At 47.4% G+C, this 21,234-nt stretch overlaps 1 long non-coding RNA gene across 1 annotated transcript; it reads left to right on the forward strand.

Moving 5' to 3' along the window:
* Window positions 1–1,776: 1,776 nt before the first annotated feature.
* Window positions 1,777–3,858, forward strand: LOC308484574. Its single transcript, XR_013989999.1, has 2 exons — window positions 1,777–1,878; window positions 3,275–3,858. It is a non-coding gene; the product is annotated as an uncharacterized lncRNA (long non-coding RNA).
* The last annotated feature ends 17,376 nt before the right edge of the window (window positions 3,859–21,234 follow it).

Raw genomic sequence — 21,234 nt, forward strand, 5'->3', positions numbered from 1 at the left:
CCCCTCCTTACTGCCCTTTCGCATCCAGGGGGGAAAGGATTTAAAAGGGGGTGGAGTGGGGGACTCTGAGCAAATGGACATTTCCGCCAATGAACCAATGAAGGCCGAGGAAGAGAAAACAGTGGAGTGCTGCCCCCAAATCTATGAGGGAATCGGTGGAGTTGGAGAAAGCACACAGTGATTCATCATCTCCCATGGACCAGGTGAGTGCGACGGTGGGAAAATGGCCAAAGTTAAGCAGACCACTGGGGAGGTTTACGTTGACCCACAAATTGGAAGATCCCCTTTCGGTTGCCTGGGATTTGCAGCCGTTTGTGCCCCAATGCTTGGGTTCCGGTGTCCCTGGAGACGCCAGAGAATTCAAATGCGATGCCTCAGAAGCAAAGCAGTTATGGCAGTTGAGACGAAACAGGTTCAGTTGAAGCAGCTTCAGCCAAAGTAGCTTCAGAAGCAGCTTCAGGAGAACTAGGACGATGGTAAGGTAAAGTAAAGGGACCCCTGACCATTAGGTCCAGTCGTGACCGACTCTGGGGTTGCGGCGCTCATCTCGCTTTATTGGCCGAGGGAGCGGGCGTACAACTTCCGGGTCATGTTCTGGAGAACAAGAGCAGCGCACGGAAACGCTGTTTACCTTCCCGCCGGAGCGGTACCTATTTATCTACTTGCACTGGTGTGCTTTCGAACTGCTAGGTTGGCAGGAGCAGGGACCGAGCAACGGGAGCTCACCCCGTCGCAGGGATTCGAACCGCCGACCTTCTGATCGGCAAGTCCTAGGCTCTGTGGTTTAACCCACAGCACCACCCGCGTCCCTAGGACGATGGTATGCCTCATAAATACATCACCCCAGAATTAGCATTTGAGGAAGGGATAGCCCATCTCTTCCTGCCTTTATCTGTTTATCTCCTGATCCTTCTCCTCAGGTCCCTTCTGAGCCTTCATCTCCACGAGCTCACAAACCTGGTAGCACATAGCATCCTTCGGCAGCTACTTGGGTCCCCACTTGCAACGAGTCCCCACTGCTGTGCCATTATCTTGCCCCTCAGTCCTGGAGTGTTGGGGAGTTTGGAGCCATCGTTTTAACTTTCCACACTGTGCTGAAAAATTGGTTACGCCAGCAGGGCTAGGAAGCCCATAGTCCTTTTTGTCAGCGACATCCTAGCGGGTATATCATCTAGGGTCGCCATACTTCAATAAGTAAAAATCAGGACACAAAAGTTGTTGCGCTTTTCTGGGGAAAGTTTCAAAGAAAACCCCAGACATTTTACTGCTTTCTCAAAATTCCCCATGGACGCTAATTCTGTCACTGGGATCCTGGACATGTCTGGGAAAATCCGGATCGTATCAATCAATGTATGGCATATGGCAACCCCATTATATCTCACAAGCTGCCTTGTGCTCCCCTGTTAATCATCTTCTTGGAACTACTGGTTTATGGAGCGCTGGCTATAGCCAAGGGAGTTTAGCAGAATATGGGATGGGAGAGAGAGGCAGGTCCCTGCCCCACAGAGCATACAGTATTAATAATAAATTATTTTTAGAGAAAAATAACTACCAAACTTTTAGAAGACATCTGAAGGCAGCCCTGTTTAGGGAAGCTTTTATTGTTTAATAGGTTATTGTATTTTAGTGTTCTGTTGGAAGCCGCCCAGAGTGGCTGGGGAAACCCAGCCAGATGGGCGGGGTATAAAAAATAAATTATTATTATCCCCCCCAACGCTAAGGAAGGACTTAGGTAGCTCTTTTCTAGCATCCTCTAGATCCTGCCTTCCATGGCAAGTTTATCACTTTTTCTCCTGCTACCTACACCTTCCCTCTTTGCAGGCGATAGTGTTTGGCCAGCGGGCACCAAAGACAACACCGCCCCCCATGGCTCCTCTGGTGAGAAAATAGCCTCATTGCACTTTAATTATTAGCTGCTATTTATTTATTAAAAATGGTTTTAGACTCCTCTCTCATACAAAAAAATCAAGGTGCTGTACAACAAAATATACAGTAAATCATAAGGACATCCCTGATTTAGAGAAGCCGTCCCAGTTTCTTATTTGATCTCTGAATGTCCCATTTTCCCCTAGGATGTCCCTATTTGTCAGGACACTGACAAACTGGAACGTGTCCAGAGGAGGGCAACCAAAATGGTCAAAGGCCTGGAAACGATGCCTTATGAGGAACGGCTAAGGGAGCTGGGCATGTTTAGCCTGGAGAAGAGGAGGTTAAGGGGTGATATGATAGCCATGTTCAAATATATAAAAGGATGTCACATAGAGGAGGGAGAAAGGTTGTTTTCTGCTGCTCCAGAGAAGCGGACACGGAGCAATGGATCCAAACTACAAGAAAGAAGATTCCACCTAAACATTAGGAAGAACTTCCTGACAGTGAGAGCTGTTCAACAGTGGAATTTGCTGCCAAGGAGTGTGGTGGAGTCTCCTTCTTTGGAGGTCTTTAAGCAGAGGCTTGACAACCATATGTCAGGAGTGCTCTGATGGTGTTTCCTGCTTGGCAGGGGGTTGGACTCGATGGCCCTTGTGGTCTCTTCCAACTCTATGATTCTATGATTCTATTTGTACTGGAGAAATGTTGGAGGGTATGGTAGGATGTCCCTATTTTCATTGGAGATTTAAAAAATAATAATAATGTTTTTTATTACCGTTAGTTTTCATTTGCAGATCAATAACAGTCTCATGATGACAATACCAATATATAATACAATTATTAATACCAATCATTCAAATATCCAATTATATAATTTAGATAAAGTGGGGCCCTGTGTGCTAGATTTGATATTTTGATGGTTTTCTTTATTTCCGCACTCCAAAATCTTATTCGTTTCAATTACATTCCGGTCATAATAATAACCCCTTATACAACAACTGCAATATTGATAAGGTCTATTTGTGTGTTGACACATTAAATGATTTATAACACTGCAAGTGAGGAACTCAAACTATATCCTTGTTCTTCCTGGGTGTAGACACACCTGCAAGCCACAGAGAGGGATGTCTGAAGAAGTGGGGATCCTCTCTTGACAGGAGCTTCTGCTGCTCTTGCTGCCCCACCAGCAGCCAAGGCAGAAAGGAGGCTGGGGAAACCCACCCAGATGGGCAGGGTACAGATAACAACAACAAAATGCCAGGAGATTGTCAGGGGTGGATTTGGGAAGCAGGAAGCAGACACAGGCAAAGTTAGGATCCAGGCATGCTTCTAGCTCCACAGATTTTAGCCACAGAAATACTCAGAAGGTGTGTGTTTTTTTCTTTGTTCCTTCTGCTCTACACAGGAAATTGCACCAAGCAGCGAAGTGTATGGCCAGGACTGAAGGGAAGTTCCGCTTCTGCACATAACTGTGGCATTATGGGAAGTCCTGCTTCTTTTCTCTGGCATCATGGGAAGTCTCGCTTCTAAGCTTTTCTCTGCTTCTGTACATACTGTACAACCCGTTCTAAATACCAATGCATTCCCTCATTTCCCTAGGATGCTCAGTTCATCTTAAGTTCATGAAAACATTACACTCTGACCTGTTCTTAATGCATAGCTGACCACATCTACGGAACTCGATTATTATATTCTTTCATGTTATGGTCAATCATTAGTAATTGTTTTAGTCATGCTATATCAATCACTAGTTATAATTTAATTAGGAGGTTTCATGCCTGTCTAGTTCTGTGCTCCCTTTCCCAGCCTTTAATCTATTGGTGATTAATGCCTATACGTAACCCTTGCTTTGTACTTGTGTTAACCAATCAGCAACAAGTTGCTTTGTGTTTGTATCAACCAATCAGCAACGAGCGCACCTGTGGCAATGTTGTAATATTCAATAAAAGAGTCTTCTCGGGGCTTGCTCCAGAGATGCCTCTCACATGACACCTGCTACTCGTCTGTCGTTACTGCGATCCAACACGGGACCTGTCAGCACCCTCTTTCTCCAGGCTCCACTTATCCCTGTCCCCCAAACCCAAAACATCCCTCCATGATCCCCCAAACCACCTGCCCGCCCCATCTCTCGGGTTCCTGTCCCCCACATCCCAAAAATATTCCTTCCCACCCAGCAAAAACCCATAATTCATACCCCACAAGTTTCCACCCTCTGCACTTCTCAAGAACTCCCCTGCTCCCCCCCGATGACCCTCACTTATAATTAAGCCCTCTCTCCCACTTAAACCCACCATTACCCTTCTGATCCCACCCTAAAACCTGCCTTCTTCCTCCTTGTCCCCCTCTCCCCGATCCACACTGTATCCGCCTCCCTTCTGCTCTCCCCCGAAAATATCCCCCTCCCCCCTGAGTCCCGCTCAGAAATTGTCCCATATTTCTGCTCCCTCTCCCTTCAGCCCACTCTGGAATATGCCCCTGTTATATTAAGGAAAAATCTAGGTGTGAGGCTGCTCAGTCCCCCAGCTGGTCGGGCAGAGCCCGTGGGTCCCTGCAGAATAAAGGAAGGAGTCCAGCTAACCAGAGCAAATAGCTGATGGGAAGTTATGTTATGTTCTTTTAAGTTTTGCAATATCGATCACTAGTAATAGTTTATTAAGGAGGTTTTCATACCTGTCCAACCATGTGTTCCCTTTCCCAACCTTTAATCTATTGATGATTAATGCCTATATGCAACCCTTGCATTGTATTTGTGTTAACCAATCAGCAACAAGCACATATGTGGCAATGCTGTAATATTCAATAAAAGGGACTCCCCGACACATGCTCGGGAGATGCCTCCCATATGACACTTGTCATTCGTCTGTCGTTTATTTCAACCCAACAAATAGCTGTAGACCAAAGTTTATTGCGCAATAGGTTCAAAGAGCAAATTTTGAACCCCGAGGATGGGATGACAAAGACTTTTAAAACTTTCCCACCACATCCCAGAATACAGTTCGAAGGGGAGGGGTTAACCTTGGCAAACATGTCCAGACAAGTCCTTGGTACAAGATTAGCATAAGCAGACATGGCAGGGCAAGACTCAGGTATAAGATGAGCATAGGCAAATATGTCTCAAGTACCCACCACCCAAAAGTACAATAGAAGTTCCTTTGCATGTCTGGAGCCTGAGGCGAGTCAGGTGATGAGATTTGGCTTCCTTTGGCTAACAGTGAGCCCAGCAATTGTCACCTCTGAGAACTTCCTGGAGTCCTTTTGCAAGGGGAAAATAGCTTTGGAATGGGGGGAACTGGGAAAGGAGATGATTTTATATTATTTTTAAAGCTAGGTGACTTCCCTGAGCTGTCAAGTTGGGATGATATATTCAGGCATAATATTTGTAATATTTAACTTTAAAGATGTGCCCCCCCTGTAATTTCCGTAACAGTTATGTACTGAGTAGTATATTTCAGCCCCCCTGCCCCCGAAACGCTCCCTAAATATGCACTTTCCCCCCTGAAACTTTCCCAAAATATGCCCCCTTGCCCCTGATACCCTCCCAGAATATGTCCCCTCCACCCCTGAAACTCTCCCTAAATATAGCCCCCTTAATATGCCCCCTTCCATTCTTTGTGCCCGCCCCCCATCATAAGAGAGCCAGGGTCAGGGTCGGGGGGGGGGGGAAGGAAAATGACCCTACCAATAAAATATCAAGTTATAGTATTCTGCCTTAGAACCCCACAAGAATGTAAATTGTGCCTTGGAGAATGCATCCTTTGAGAATGTATTGTTTTCGTAGTATCTAATGTGTCGTTTTGCTGTACCTTTCTCGGTGACTTTAAAATTGCATTTCTGAATGTATCCTCACTGAAATGTATTTTTCCATGAATGTATCTGTATTTCTGAATGTATCCTTACTGAAATGCATCTTTCCATAAATGTATTTTTCCTCAAAATGCTGTACTATGCTGTACTTTTCTGAACGGATCCAATTGTAGCTGCCAAAACACTCTCCACACTGCCATCTACTGGGCTGGGGACCCATAGTTGAGACACACTGTCCAAATGTTGGAACCCATGAAGGTGAGTCTGGCATCTTCGTAATACAGCTTTCGACAAATGCTGAAGGCCCACTCCTCTAACCTGGCCTTTGACACTTGGGTTGTACATTGTTAACGGAGAAATCTGAGGGCTCCCTTGGACAAAAAACAAGGACCAGCCAGGAATACCAGAGCAAAACAGCAGCCAGTAGGCTTGGTCTTTATGGAAGACTGTCACGACAGGACTCCCACCTGCCACAAGGTGGAACAAGATGGAAGCCCCGAACAAAAGAGCCCCCAAACTTTTATTAGCTGCTCATCCCCATGTTACCCCCCCCCAACTACATCACTCATACATCACGATTACATCATGAAAGGGGAGGTCCGGGGGCAGTAATCTGAGTATCCTGGACCCTGCCCCATAGTTCCCCTTGCCCTCCACCAAACACCCATCAAGTTTAACAAAAGAGATATTTACATTTCCCTGTTTCCCAGCCAAGTTAATCCCACCCTTTTGTTTGGGTATGTTATTTCTGGACTGGCTACCTGTCTGGCCCTCAGGTATCAGGATGCTCAGGTATCAGGATGCAGGTAACCCTCTCAGCCCGCCTGGCTGAGGATATGCAGGCAGTTGAGGCCCAGTGAGAGGGGACTGCAAAGCGCAAACTTACACAGCATGCCCTTCCACTGACCTCGTCCGGGGAGTTTGACCTACATGCCGCCGCTCTAGGGCCAGGGACTCCCGGTTTGCCCTTTAATGGGCCCTGCACGTGGCGCCGCATGGGGAGGGAGCATGAATGCACCCCCCAACTTGATGTTAGACTAAAGGCTACCTTGCCAAGGCCTAAAACCGCCAAAGTTGTGACGAAATTGCTACGGGGAAGGCGAAACCTGCCAATGCAGGGAAAATTCCTTCCTGGTTCTGAATACAGCAACCATCTTACGACCGCAGCAGCGCCCGCTGACTTGGAACGCAAAATATTAGCCTGTAAAGAAGAAACTGTTAAATTGAAGAACGCCAACCTAAGCTGAAATTAAAAGGCAAGAAATATTAATTGAGGGAGGGTGGGTGGGTGATCCCAGAAGGAAGAACAGCAAAAGAGGCTTGAGCTCAGGGGTCAGCCTCTTTTCTTTTGGCCTTAGGTCCACCCCCGGCCGGCCGTCCATTGTCCTCCCTGGCCGAGGGCGGGTCAAAGGCCAGCTCAAGCAGGTGGGTGGCACCCGCCCAGGTGAGCCTCGCTTGGTGCCGCAAACCCCGCCCACCTGTGGGGAAGGGAGGGCGGATATTATCACTCAGGCAGAGGGGCTGCTGAGTAGCTGAGCTCACATGTCTATATGAATTTATGAAGTTTTCCCAGTGAGCCAGTTGTTGTTTAGTCGTTTAGTCGTGTCCGACTCTTCTTGACCCCATGGACCAGAGAACACCAGGCACCTCTGTCCTCCACTGCCTCCCGCAGTTTGGTCAAACTCATGCTGGTAACCTCGAAAACACTATCCAACCATCTCGTCCACTGTCGCCCCCTTCTCCTTGTGCCCTCCATCTTTCCCAACATCAGGGTCTTCTCCAGGGAGTCTTCTCTTCTCATGAGGTGGCCAAAGTACTGGAGCCTCAGCTTCACGATCTGTCCTTCCAGTGAGCACTCAGGGCTGATTTCCTTCAGAATGGAGAGGTTTGATCTTCTTGCAGTCCATGGGACTCTCAAGAGTCTCCTCCAACACCATAATTCAAAAGCATCAATTCTTCGGCGATCAGCCTTCTTTATGGTCCAGCTCTCACTTCCATACATCACTACATAGATGCATTTATCAGTGAATTCTTACATTTGGTATCGTGCAGCAAAGGCCCTTGGAATAGATAGGAAGAAACTGCGATGAAGTGTTTTGTGGGGACAAATCACAAAAGTCACAAAAGCGATTGTGCTGGTTTTGGTAGTGGGCTGCATGTGCATGATATCTGCTGGAGGGGCAACCCCCCCCAACCTATACATAAATTCCTGCAACAACATTTTTAGCACCTACCTCCATCTGGTTGTTGTTTCAGACTGCTTTTAACACTGTGCTTTAACTGTGTGGCCTTAGGGTGAAGGGATTATTATTAATTGTTGAGTCACTTTGAGTGAACGTCACCCTTGTTTCCAGTCCAGGCTTCCCCAAACTTGGGCCTTCCGCTGTTTTTGGACTACAACTCCCATCATCCCTAGCTAGCAGGACCAGTGGTCAGGGATGATGGGAACTGTTGTTCAAAAAACAGCTGGGGACCTAAGTTTGAGAAACGCTGCTTTAGTCAGAGCCTTTTGGGACTGTTGCACCCAGGTCAGAGTAGTTTTGCTTGAGACATTCACTGATGGTTTACTGGTAATTGCTTTTCTACATAAAAGGTAAAGGTAAAGGGACCCCTGACTATTAGGTCCAGTCATGGCCGACTCTGGGGTTGCGGCGCTCATCTCGCTTTATTGGCCGAGGGAGACGGCGTACAACTTCCAGATCATGTGGCCAGCATCACTAAGCCGCTTCTGGCGAACCAGAGTTGTTCATGGAAATGCCGTTTATCTTCCCGCCAGAATGGTACCTATTTATCTACTTGCACTTTGACGTGCTTTCGAACTGCTAGGTTGGCAGGAACTGGGACTGAGCAACAGGAGCTCACCCTGTCGCAGGGATTCGAACCGCCGACCTTCTGATCGGCACGTCCTAGGCTCTGTGGTTTAACCCACAGCACATAAAAAGGCAACCATAATTTTAAGTGACAGACATTAGGCTAGATTGAAACAAACTTCATCTCTATTAAGAGTGCATGCAGAGAATATAGCTCACATTTGTACCAATCAGGCTGCTTGGAATTATCAAAGGTTTTTGTTTCTGGCAATGATCTATTTGGCTAAGAAAAATACTTTTAACCAGTGCTTTTCTTCTAGGAAACAAAAAGGTGCCAGTACTGAGTACCCCCAGAAAAAAACACTGGCTGGAGCTGCCCCTTTATAGTTTTGCTCTGTAAAATGTGTGTAAAATTGAATAGAAATAATTATAAATGATTGCCAGGTACTTGCAGTTATCCATTCATGTTTAGCATTGACATTTTCAGATTCTTTGGGTTTCTGAAAGCAGTTTATGCACTTCTTCATCAAATGTAGACTTACCAAGCTAAATGTTGTCAAATCACAAAAAATGAGCAGTTTTGAATTCCTCACACCCAATATCTTCAAGACCCCCTCGCTGAAGAAACTTGCAAAATTAAGTTTTGCCCCCTTAAATGACACACCCTAATTGTTGTTGTTGTTTAGTCGTTTAGTCGTGTCCGACTCTTCGTGACCCCCTGGACCAGAGCACGCCAGGCACTCCTGTCTTCCACTGCCTCCCGCAGTTTGGTCAAACTCATGCTGGTAGCTTTGAGAACACTCTCCAACCATCTGGTCCTCTGTCGTCCCCTTCTCCTTGTGCCCTCCATCTTTCCCAACATCAGGGTCTTCTCCAGGGAGTTTTCTCTTCTCATGAGGTGGCCAAAGTATTGGAGCCTCAGCTTCAGGATCTGTCCTTCCAGGGAGCACTCAGGGCTGATTTCCTTCAGAATGGAGAGGTTTGATCTTCTTGCAGTCCATGGGACTCTCAAGAGTCTCCTCCAGCACCAGAATTCAAAAGCATCAATTCTTGGACCATCAGCCTTCTTTACGGTCCAGCTCTCACTTGCATAGATCACTACTGGGAAAACCATGGCTTTAACTATATGGACCTTTGTTGGCAAGGTCTAATAGATTATGCATTTAAAACCATGATGAAGTGTTTAAATGCTTCGAGAAAACCACCGACCTTGGAACCAAAGTGGGATGCAAGGGATTCTGGGTAAAGTGGGTACCTAAGATTACACTTGTCAACAACAAATTTGTTGTCTGCGTTTTTTCAGCTGATTTAGGACGAATCTGATGCGCTGAATCCAAAAATCACATTGGTTTTGCTCAATCAGGTCAAGTTTTTGAGCTATGGCCACATGTCGTTTTTTTACGTTTTTGTTCACATGTACGCTTGTGTGAAGCATTTTAGAAGAAGTTGGTGGGGGTAAAATGCCATGTCGAATAATTGTTTTGATTGGAAATGATTATTTTAATGACAAGAAGTATTCAGGTCCGATAGTTCTGGGTGATTATGTCGAAAAGGGATCAGTTTGAAGTCATAAAACCTCGAAATCTTCCATAAATTGGTGCGGCAAAGCATAAAGTTGGGGGATCAAAACTAAGTTAATGGGGCAGCCGTGCTCAGCATTACACAAAGAAGGACTGGCCTGTGCGGGAGGAATTGGTGCCTTGCAAAAAAAGGAACGGCATCAACGACCCTCTGGTGGGCAGAGACAGAATACTCTTCCCGCCGCTGCACATCAAGCTCGGCTTAATCAAGCAGTTCACCAAGGCTCTGGAGAAGGATGGTGACTGCTTCACTTACTTGTGCCAGGCTTTTCCAGGATTGACCATGGAGAAGTTGAAAGCTGGCATCTTTGACGGTCCTCAGATCCGTCAGCTCATCAGAGATCCAGAGTTCGGAAACTCAATGAACGAAGTGGAACTGGAAGTGTGGAAGGCATTTGTTCTGGTAGCCAGAAACTACGCAGAACTTGTCAACAACATACTGACTGCTTTCAGAAACCTGGGCTGCAACATGAGCGTCAAGATGCACTACCTATTTTCACATATGGACCGGTTTCCTGAGAACCTGGGTTCAATGAGTGACGAGCAGGGGGAGAGATTCCATCAGGACATGAAAGAGATGGAGACCAGGTATCAGGGTCGCTGGGACGCAGTCAGGATGGCTGACTACTGTTGGACTCTGAAGAGAGACCTCCCTGCCGCTGAGCATTCCTGGAGTTCCAAGAAACGGAAGTTCAAGCCCTGAAGTTTGAAAAATGGTGAAGCAACATGCAATTTACGTGTACTTACATTTATCAATACCCACCATTCAGTTTACAGTAATCAATGTTTCTATCAGGTAATCCATATATGTTGTTGAAAAAACATTTTTTTCTCTTGAAAACATATTTAGGATGATATGTGTTGACAAAAATCAGCTGATAATGCCACAAAAATGTAGTCGATTTTGTCACAAGATCTGATTTTTTTCAAATCAACATAGCACAAAAACCTGACCTGATGGAGAGAAACGGATGCCAGTTCCTGATTCAGCAGTGCAAAAATACCCTAAATCAGTTGTAGAAATCTAGACAACATTCAAAAAGTAAAGAATTGTTGCCCAGTGTTATCAACCGTTCCTCATAAGGCTCAGTTTCCAGACCTATTACAATCTTGGGTACCACTCTACCCAGAATTCCTTGCAACCCATTTTTTGGTTCCAAAGTCGGCGGTTTTCTGGGTTAAGAGCAGACAGTGTGGAAAATGTTCTTTGTTGTGCAGGAGGAAGGTTGGAAAACGCTGCAGGACTTTCTCTCATTTGCCTACTTGAAAGACAGGCTATAAAGGGAGAGGAAGGAAGCATTGAAACACTTAAAAGAAAGGCGGGCAAGAAGGAACAGGTTCAAGACAGAGGAAATGTCAGGCCAAGAGCTGGGAGATGGAGGAGCCTGCCTAGGCAAACACGGGGAGAAGAATATCAAACCACGCTTGGATAAGGAGCTATTTGTTGTTGTTGTTGTTTAGTCATTTAGTCGTGTCCGACTCTTTGTGACCCCCTGGACCAGAGCACGCCAGGCCCTCCTGTCTACCCCTGTGAAATATACTCAGAGTCGAGAGTGGATTTCACGCTCTTTATTCAGCTCATAGTGGTGAGGAGGAATGGAAGTTCCCTCAAAGTATCTGCTTTATATAGATTATTTACACAATGGGTTGCACGTGATTGGCTTATTCCGGAATTCTCCTGTAGGCCAATCAGGTTGTGGATTCACTTCTATCTGGAGCTGGATTTGATGGCTCCTGCCGACCAATCATACTGCTGCATTGTTCTAGGACCAATCAGACTGCTGCATTCTGAATCCTATTGTTCTAGGACCAATCAGACTGCTGCAGTTTGGATCCTATTCAACTCAATACATAACACCCTGCCTCCCGCAGCTTGATCAAACTCATGCTGGTAGCTTCGAGAACACTGTCCCACCATCTTGTCCTCTGTCGTCCCCTTCTCCTTGTGCCCTCCATCTTTCCTAACATCAGGGTCTTTTCCAGGGAGTCTTCTCTTCTCATGAGCTGGCCAAAGTATTGGAGCCTCAGCTTCAGGATCTGTCCTTCCAGGGAGCACTCAGGGCTGATTTCCGTAAGAATGGAGAGGTTTGATCTTCTTGCAGTCCATGGGACTCTCCAGAGTCTCCTCCAGCACCATAATTCAAAAGCATCAATTCTATTGGCTATGGCCAAAACCAGCAAAACACCCCTCTGCGAAGAGGGCCAGGGAGGGTTGGGCCCTACTGGCGAATGCCAGTGAAGTTGCAACCCTGCTCTTCCATAACAGGGGACAGCTGCTTCCCTCTGCAATCCTGCAACCGTGGCAAGATGGCGGGTTCGGATCGGTCCCTGTGTTCAAAAGGAATGCTTTTCCTTTTGGGGTGTTTGGGGGCAGGGCTCAGGGGCATAGCCAGAATTTTTGTTGGGGGGGCCGTGGAGGGTTTTTTCTTTTTTTTAGGAAATCAAAGTTGTTGATCTTTCTTTAGGGTGGGGGCAGGTTCTGCTGTGGGGGCAGCGCCTCAGATAATTGAGTAATAAGCGGGGCTGCCCTTGAAGCTGACCCAGAAACTCCAGCGGGTGCAGAATGCCGCGGCGAGGCTCCTTACGGGGTCCTTGCTGCAGGATCACATTCATCCAGTGCTTTACCAACTGCACTGGCTCCCGGTGAGTACAGGATCAGGTTTAAGGTGCTGGTTTTAACCTTTAAAGGGACGCGGGTGGCGCTGTGGGTAAAACCTCAGTGCCTAGGACTTGCTGATCGTATGGTCGGCGATTCGAATCCCCGCGGCGGGGTGAGCTCCCGTCGTTCGGTCCCAGCTCCTGCCAACCTAGCAGTTCGAAAGCACTCCTAAGTGCAAGTAGATAAATAGGGACCGCTTTATAGTGGGAAGGTAAACGGCATTCCGTGCGCTGGCTCGCCAGATGCAGCTTGTCATGCTGGCCATGTGACCCGGAAGTGTCTGCGGACAGCGCCGGCTCACGGCCTCTTGAGCGAGATGAGTGCGCAACCCTAGAGTCGGTCACGACTGGCCCGTATGGGCAGGGGTACCTTTACCTTTAACCTTTAAAGCCCTACGTGGCCTAGGACCCTCGTACCTATGGGACCGCCTCTCCTGGTATGTTCCACGGAGGACCTTAAGGTCCACAAATGACAACATTTTGGAGGTCCCGAGCCGCAAGGAGGTTAGGTTGGTCTCAACTAGGGCCAGGGCCTTTTCAGTACTGGCCCAAACTTGGTGGTACGCTCTGTCACAAGAGACTAGGGCCCTTCGGGACTTGTCATCTTTCCACAGGGCCTGCAAGACAGAGCTGTTCCGCCTGGCCTTTGGCTTGGACTCAGTCTGACCCTTATGTTTCCCTCCCCTTGTGGTTTTGATCTATGGGCTACTTTTAAAATGAGGCTGCATTTTAAATTGCATTTTAACCTGTATTTTAAATTGGTTTCCCCCCTCTATTATGTTTTTACTGTAATTTTACTGGTGTTAGCTGCCCTGAGCCCGGCTCTGGCTGGGGAGGGCGGGGTATAAATAAAAATTGTTGTTGTTGTTGTTGTTGTTGTTGTTACTTTCAATGCTTTTCAATAATATTTGTGGGTCTAGGGGGACAACTACTGTATTTGTAGATTCTAGGGGGAGACGAGTTCATCTCTTTCCTTCATTGCTGTCCTCTTACGACACATGCACCCTCTCCCTTAAGGTTCAGCTCTTTTTGAATTTCTTAGGAACAGAAGAGCCCTGCTGGATCAAGCCCTGCCCCATCTAGCATCCTTTTGCCACAGTGGGAAACCCGCAAGCAGGACCTGAGTTCAAGAGCTCTCTCCCTTCCTGTTGTTTGCAGCAACTGGGATTCAGCAGCAATTCTGCCTTGGACTGTGGAGGGCAGAGCAAAGCGATTGTGACTGGCAGCTATGGACAGACTTTATCTTCCATGAATTTGCCCAATCTTCTTTCAAAGCCACCTGAGTTGGCGATCACTGCCTCTTGTGGGAGGGAGTTCCATAGGTTAATCTTGTGTCTTCTTGGTTGTTTCATTTATATTCTGCCTTATATCCCCCAGAACCGGGACTTTGTGTTAGGACTAATCCCTGGGGTATGCTACAAGTTATTCTAATTTTTGAGATTGCCCCCCCTTAAAAAATGTAGTGATTGAAATTTAAAAAATTAAGGTCTTATATATCTAATAAATGTTCATAAATGTACCAAGCAAACACATACATAAATATATAAACCACAGGAAAACAGCCATGAAGCCATTTGGCTCCCAAACTGACCAAATGTTTTCTCTGCAAACTCAAAAGAAAATGGAAAAGCCTCCCCATTGTCTTTTCCTTCACAAATTCTGTCTTGAGGGTTTGCCTTTGTATGAATAGGGTGAGCCTGTGACCTGGCTCAAGAACTAAGTATTTGTTATTACAAAAGACTGGCCAGGCTCCCCAGGTAATCCAATCAAGTGACCATTAACAGGTAACCTGCCAGACAGGAGATAAACAACGCACTCAGATTTCTGCTGTAGACCGCCATTTCTGTGATGTAGGTGTGATGTGTCTGGGGGGTGGTCTTGAACTCCACCCCTTCTGTGATGTATGTATGATGTTTCTGGGGGTGGTCTTGGACTCCAAGGCGGGCAATTTAAAATGTCTATAAAAGGGCGGACACACTTTTGTTCTGGGTCCTCCTCCTTTCCTGCGTGTGAAGGGGGCACCCTGTTGCAACAGTTCAATAAAGATCAGGCTTACGAGCTGCTTTGCTTCTCAATATTCTCTGCTTGGCCTCTCCTACCGATGGAGAACCTATAAAGGACTCTATAAGGGCTCTTGGGTCCCCCATAAGGGAATAAGGGCAGATTTTCGTTTATTGCATGGCATAAGAAATGAAATAAATCACCACCACCACCACCACCATCATCATCAGGGCTTTAGAAAATGAAGGAGGTGTTCGTGGTGAGTTCTGGCACCTCTTTTTTCAATAATAATAATAATAATAATAACAACAATAATAATAATATTTCCTCCCTCAGCTGTAAACCAGTGTGATAGGAATTTTGAAATCTTAGATATTAGTTAAATGTTCATAAGTGTACCAACCAAGCACATACATAGATCAGCACAGGAAGACCAACCTGGAACCATTTTGATTCCCAAACTGTCCCAAACTGACCAAATGTTTTCTCTGCAAGGTCAAAGGAAAATGGAAAAGCCTCCCCATTGTCTTTTCCTTCACAAATCCTGTCTTAAGGGCATGTCTGTGTTTGAATAGGGTGTGAGCCTGTGACCTGGTCCAGGAACTAAGTATTTATCATTACAAAAGACTGGCCAGGCTACCCAGGAAATCCAATCAAGTAACAGGAGATAAACAAAGACAGGAGATAAACAACGCACTCAGATTTCTGCTGTAGACCGCCTTTTCTGTGATGTAGGTGTGATGTATCTGAGGGGTGGTCTTAGGTTACACCCCTTCTGTGATGTATGTATGATGTTTCTGGGGGTGGTCTTGATCTACAGGGTGGCAATTTCAAAAGGCCTTGCACGCCATTTTTCTGGGTCCCTCCTCTCTCCTGCAAGTGAGGGGAACACCCTGTTGCAACAGATCAATAAAGGCCAAGCCTACAGGCTGCTGTTTTGCTCCAAGTTATCCTGGTTGGTGTCTTTGTTTTTGTCCAAGGGAGCCCTCGGATTTTTCCATTAACACCAGTTTCCCCCAGGGCAGAGATCCTGCTGGAGAAGAGGTTGCGTTATGCCAGCTCAGGGGGCGGTTCAGAGCAACTGCATCGCGGGGGGCTGGACTAGATGACCCTTGGAGGTCCCTCTCAATTCTACAATTGTCTGCTGGATGCATTGTAATCACACACACACACCCTGCAACACCCCCCCCCAAAAAAAACCCCACCCCAAACACCCCTAGGCTTAGAGCACAGAGTGATGGGGAGGGTTGTTTTCTGCATGGTATTCACTGTGCTGCTGTTTTAAGGCAATGCAAGCCCTGCTTGCTGGTGAGCTGAGGGTTAATTCCCTTTTTTTGGGGGGGGGGGAGGCTTGAGAAAGGCCTGACCCTTGGCGGCAGCCAGTGGGGGCTTTTCTTTTTCCCAGCTTTAAAGCCCATGGACTCCTTTCTGCCGGCTGCCCCCCTCCTTCTCCAAGAGAACAAAAGAGGTTTTGTGGGATTTCTGGAGAGATTTTCCAGTGAGTGGCTTCTGCTAATGCCTTAAACAAACAGAAAAGGGGGGCAGTGTCCATTTTGGGGGGGGGGAGGCTGAGTAGGGTCAGGTCTTCTCTTCCCCTCTTGGCTCATTTGCTACCCCACTCTTTTTGGGTTGAAGGGGGGGGGTTTGACGGTGGAGCAGAGTTTCATTCTCCTAGCCCAGCTCAAAGGACAAGAAGGATGGGAAAACAAAGGAATGTGATAAATTCTTCCATCATTTCCTAACTGAGGTGTCTGGGGAGCCCTCCCAAAAAAACCTGGAAGCTCTCTGCCAGCATTCCTGTCAGAAGCGAAAGGCATTCTGTACGTGCCCAGAGACAATTTTCCCGCAGTTTCTCTGAAGTTTTTATAATTATTTTTCCCTGGGGAGAAGGCCGCTCTGTATTGGCTTAAATATCCCTTTCCTCTAGCTTGTGTGTGTGTGTGTGAGAGAGAGAGAGAGAGAGGGAGAGAGATGTTGCTTTCCCTTGGGAGAAAGCCACTCTGTGCATGCCCAGGGGACCTTAGGCATAGTTTTGGAATATTTAGATGCAGAAGCTGGGGCGCTGCGTTCAGCCTACGGGATCTGGACTTCGGCCCAGAAGAGATCCCTGCAGTGCCAACTGGCTAGGAACTGAGAACCCTGGCCTGATTCCCCCCCCCCCCCTTTCATTCTTGGATCACATGAAGATTTAAGAAGCCCTTTCAGAGAGCTAGAGATGGTTTTTATCCTGGGACGCGGAGGGGAAGGCTGGAGGCTTTTCATCAACTCATTTTTCTCTATGAGTGATCCAAGACGGCATGTTTCTACATGACATTAGAAGCACATTTTAAAGAACTTTTTTTTTTATGTGCAGGGAACTTTTTTAAAAAAGCACCTTTGACCTCCTCCGAGCATCTGGCGTCCAAGAAACATACCCCATCTTGCATCCAGGTTCTCATGAGCAGCTTCCTTAAACCTCCTCTTTTATATTTAAAATCCCAGAGGCCATGTTGGTGTAGCAACTTCTAAGACGTTATTTACCTCCCCTTCGCCGTAAGATCCCAGAACAGGTTACAACAACGTTAAAAAAATATCTAGATTAAGATCAGGTAAAACAATTTCCAACCAGAAAAATAGGGTGGGTCCTATAGTTTTTATTATTATGATTGCTCTAATAACTTTTGTGGTAGGAAATGCTCAAGCAGTGATGCTGATGTCGAATAGAATGTCCCTATTTTTGGAGGAAAGTTGGAGGGTGTGTATATTTGGGGGAAGCCAATCTTACAGACCCTCTAAGTATCCCTGCTTTCCAGGGACGTTCCCACCTTTACAGTAGCCATCCCAGTTTCTGATCTGATCCCAGAATATCCCATTTTTTTCTTCAGGATGTCCTTATGTTCATCGGAGAAATGTTGGAGTAGAAGACATCTGAAGGCAGCCCTGTGTAGGGAAGTTTTTTTTTTTTTAGTTTTAGTGTTTTATTGTGTTTTGAGGTTGAATCCTGACAAGACAGAAGTACTGTTCTTGGGGGGACAGGGGGTGGGCTGGTGTGGGGGACTCCCTGGTCCTGAATGGGGTAACTGTGCCCCTGAAGGACCAGGTGCGCAGCCTGGGAGTCATTTTGGACTCACAGCTGTCCATGGAGGCGCAGGTCAATTCTGTGTCGAGGGCGGCTGTCTCCCAGCTCCATCTGGTATGCAGGCTGAGACCCTACCTGCCAGCAGACTGTCTTGCCAGAGGGGTGCATGCTCTAGTTATCTCCCGCTTGGACTCTACCTTTGAAGGTGATCCAGAAACTGCAATTAATCTAGAATGCGGCAGCTAGACGGGTGACTGGGAGTGGCCACTGGGACTGTATAACACCAGTCCTGAGAGACCTGCATTGGCTCACAATACATTTCCGAGCACAATTCAAAGTGTTGGTGCTGATCTTTAAAGCCCTCAACGGCCTCAGCCCCAGTATACCTGAAGGAGCATCTCCACCCCTATCATCCAGCCCAGACACTGAGGTCCAGCTCTGAGGGTCTTCTGGCAGTTCCCTCGCTGCAAGAAGTGAGGTTACAGGGAACCAGGCAGAGGGCCTTCTTGGTGGTGGCGCCCGCCCTGTGGAACGCCATCCCGTCAGATGTCAAGGAAATAAACAACTATCTGACTTTTAGAAGATATCTGAAGGCAGCCCTGTTTGGGGACCCCTCTGCCCATCTTGAATGCCCGAGAGGGTCTGTAGGGAATGAGGCCGTATTTCAGACATTTGGGACCTAAGTCATTTGGGGCTTTTGACACCAATGCTTCTCTGCTGCAAAACAAACACCAACATCTTGTTCCACTAACCGATTTATTTGAGGCATACAAAATGCCGCAGTGCACCTGTAACAGGAAAACCGGACGCCTTCATTTGCCCCGCCTGCAACGAAACATGTCTCTCCTGCATCGGTCTCTCCACAGCCACAACAGGCGCTGCGACTCTCCAACGCTTTGACTTCACAAGCTGATGGCGCAGTCCTCCGTTGTCTCCTGAGGCAGACAGATGCCAACAAAAGACTTGGTGGACTAGGGAGCACTTCACGAGACGTAAGAAAAGTTTCTGCCACAACCGATCTCTTAGCCTTTAAGGTGCTGCTAGACTCAGTTGCCTTCCCATTCAGAAGGCAAGCACAGTGCAGGAACCGATATAAAGTTCTTGCTGAGCTGGAAACAATTCCCAGTTTTCCCCGCAATAGGTGGGTGTCTTTGCAGCAGCTAAGCAGAAGGGGGAGACTGCATCCTGTTTCTGACTTAAATAGTCAGCTGAGGGAAGTTTGCAGTGACAGGGCCGTCTTTACCCGGGGTGCAAGGGGTGCGGGGCACCCGGGCGCCAAATTCTGGGGGGCGCCAGGCACCCGCCGCTGAAGCCGCCTAAGCTCTTAACTATCTACCTGTTATGAAATAATAAATAATTTTGATCAAGCTAGAGAAACAAAATACATATACAGTAGTACCTCAGGTTAAGTACTTAATTCGTTCTGGAGGTCCATTCTTAACCTGAAACTGTTCTTAACCTGAAGCACCACTTTAGCTAATGGGGCCTCCTGCTGCCGCCGCGCCGCCGGAACACAATTTCTGTTCTCTTCCTGAAGCAAAGTTCTTAACCCGAGGTACTATTTCTGGGTTAGCGGAGTCTGTAACCTGAAGCGTATGTAACCTGAAGCGTATGTAACCTTAGGGACCACTGTATACCTTTTGTTGTTGTTGTTGTTTAGTCATTTAGTCGTGTCCGACTCTTCGTGACCCCGTGGACCAGAGCACGCCAGGCACTCCTGTCTTCCACTGCCTCCCGCAGTTTGGTCAAACTCATGCTGGTAGCTTCAAGAACACTGTCCAACCATCTTGTCCTCTGTCGTCCCCTTCTCCTTGTGCCCTCCATCTTTCCCAACATCAGGGTCTTTTCCAGGGAGTCTTCTCTTCTCATGAGGTGGCCAAAGTATTGGAGTCTCAGCTTCAGGATCTGTCCTTCCAGTGAGCACTCAGGGCTGATTTCCATAAGAATGGAGAGATTTGATCTTCTTGCAGTCCATGGGACTCTCAAGAGTCTCCTCCAGCACCAGAATTCAAAAGCATCAATTCTTCGGCGATCAGTCTTCTTTATGGTCCAGCTCTCACTTCCATACATATATACTTCCATACATATATACCTAGGTATTACCAAAACGTATGCCTACTGTTTCACTAAAGGACTTTTGATTTTGTGCGCTCATTTACCAAAGATGCGCCGCGCCAGCAGTGGCGCTTGTCATTCACAATGGTGGCACTTGTCATTCTCAATGGTGCCGTGCACGCAAAATTTGGGGGCGCTGGGCGGATCTTTGTGCCCTGGTGGCGCATATGCTAAAGACGGCCCTGTGCAGTGATGCTCATGCGCATGGGATGGGGTACCTGTGGGCAGTATGTCAAAGATCAGTAAAGAATGCGCAGAGATACAGGAGTGCACTTTACTGAGGTCACAGATCACTGCCAGTGAAGTGTGCAAAGTTGTGAGAAGCACAGAGCTCTTCATCAAGAGGAATTAAACGGGAGGCACCGGGAATTTCATTTAAAGAAGCAGTGTGGTGCGGTGGTTAGAGTGTCAGACTAGGACCCGGGAGAAAACAGGGTCCAAATCCCCACTTGGCCATGAAACTCACTGGGTGTGACTTTGGATGGATGGCGGCCAACAGATTGAGGTTGAATCCTGATAAGACAGAAGTACTGTTTTCGGGGGACGTGTGTGTGTGTGTGTGTGTGTGTGTGTGTGTGTGTGTGTGTAGGACTCTCAGGTCCTGAATGGGGTAACTGTGCCTCTGAAGGACAAGGTGCGCAGCCTGGGAGTCATTCTGGACTCGCAGCTGTCCATGGAGGCACAGGTCAATTCTGTGTCCAGGGCAGCTGTTTATCAGCTCCATCTGGTACGCAGGCTGAGACCCTATCTGCCAGCGGACTGTCTCGCCAGAGTGGTGCATGCTCTAGTTATCTCCCACTTAGACTACAATGCGCTCTATGTGGGGCTACCTTTGAAGGTGACCCAGGAACTGCAATTAATCCAGAATGCGGCAGCTAAAATGGTGACTGGGAGTGGCTGCCAGGACCACATAACACTGGTCCTGAGAGATCTGCATTGGCTCCCAGTCCATTTCCGAGCACATTTCAAAGTGTTGGTGCTGACCTTTAAAGCCCTAAACGGCCTTGGTCCCGTATACCTGAAGGAGCGTCTCCACCCCCATCATTCAGCCCGGACTCTGAGATCCAGCGCCGAGGGCCATCTGGCGGTTCCCTCATTACGAGAAGTGAGGTTACAGGGAACCAGACAGAGGGCCTTCTCAGTAGTGGCGCCCGCCCTGTGGAACGCCCTCCCTTCAGATGTGAAGGAAATAAGTAGCTATCTTATCTTTAAAAGACATCTGAAGGCAGCCCTGTTTAGGGAAGTTTTTAATATTTAATGCTGTATTGTTTTTAACCCTCTATTGGAAGCCGCCCAGAGTGGCTGGGGAAACTCAGCCAAATGGGCAGGGTATAAATAA

This window comes from Podarcis pityusensis (genome assembly GCF_964106645.2).
Source record: "Podarcis pityusensis genome assembly, chromosome: 8".
Taxonomy (NCBI): domain Eukaryota; kingdom Metazoa; phylum Chordata; class Lepidosauria; order Squamata; family Lacertidae; genus Podarcis; species Podarcis pityusensis.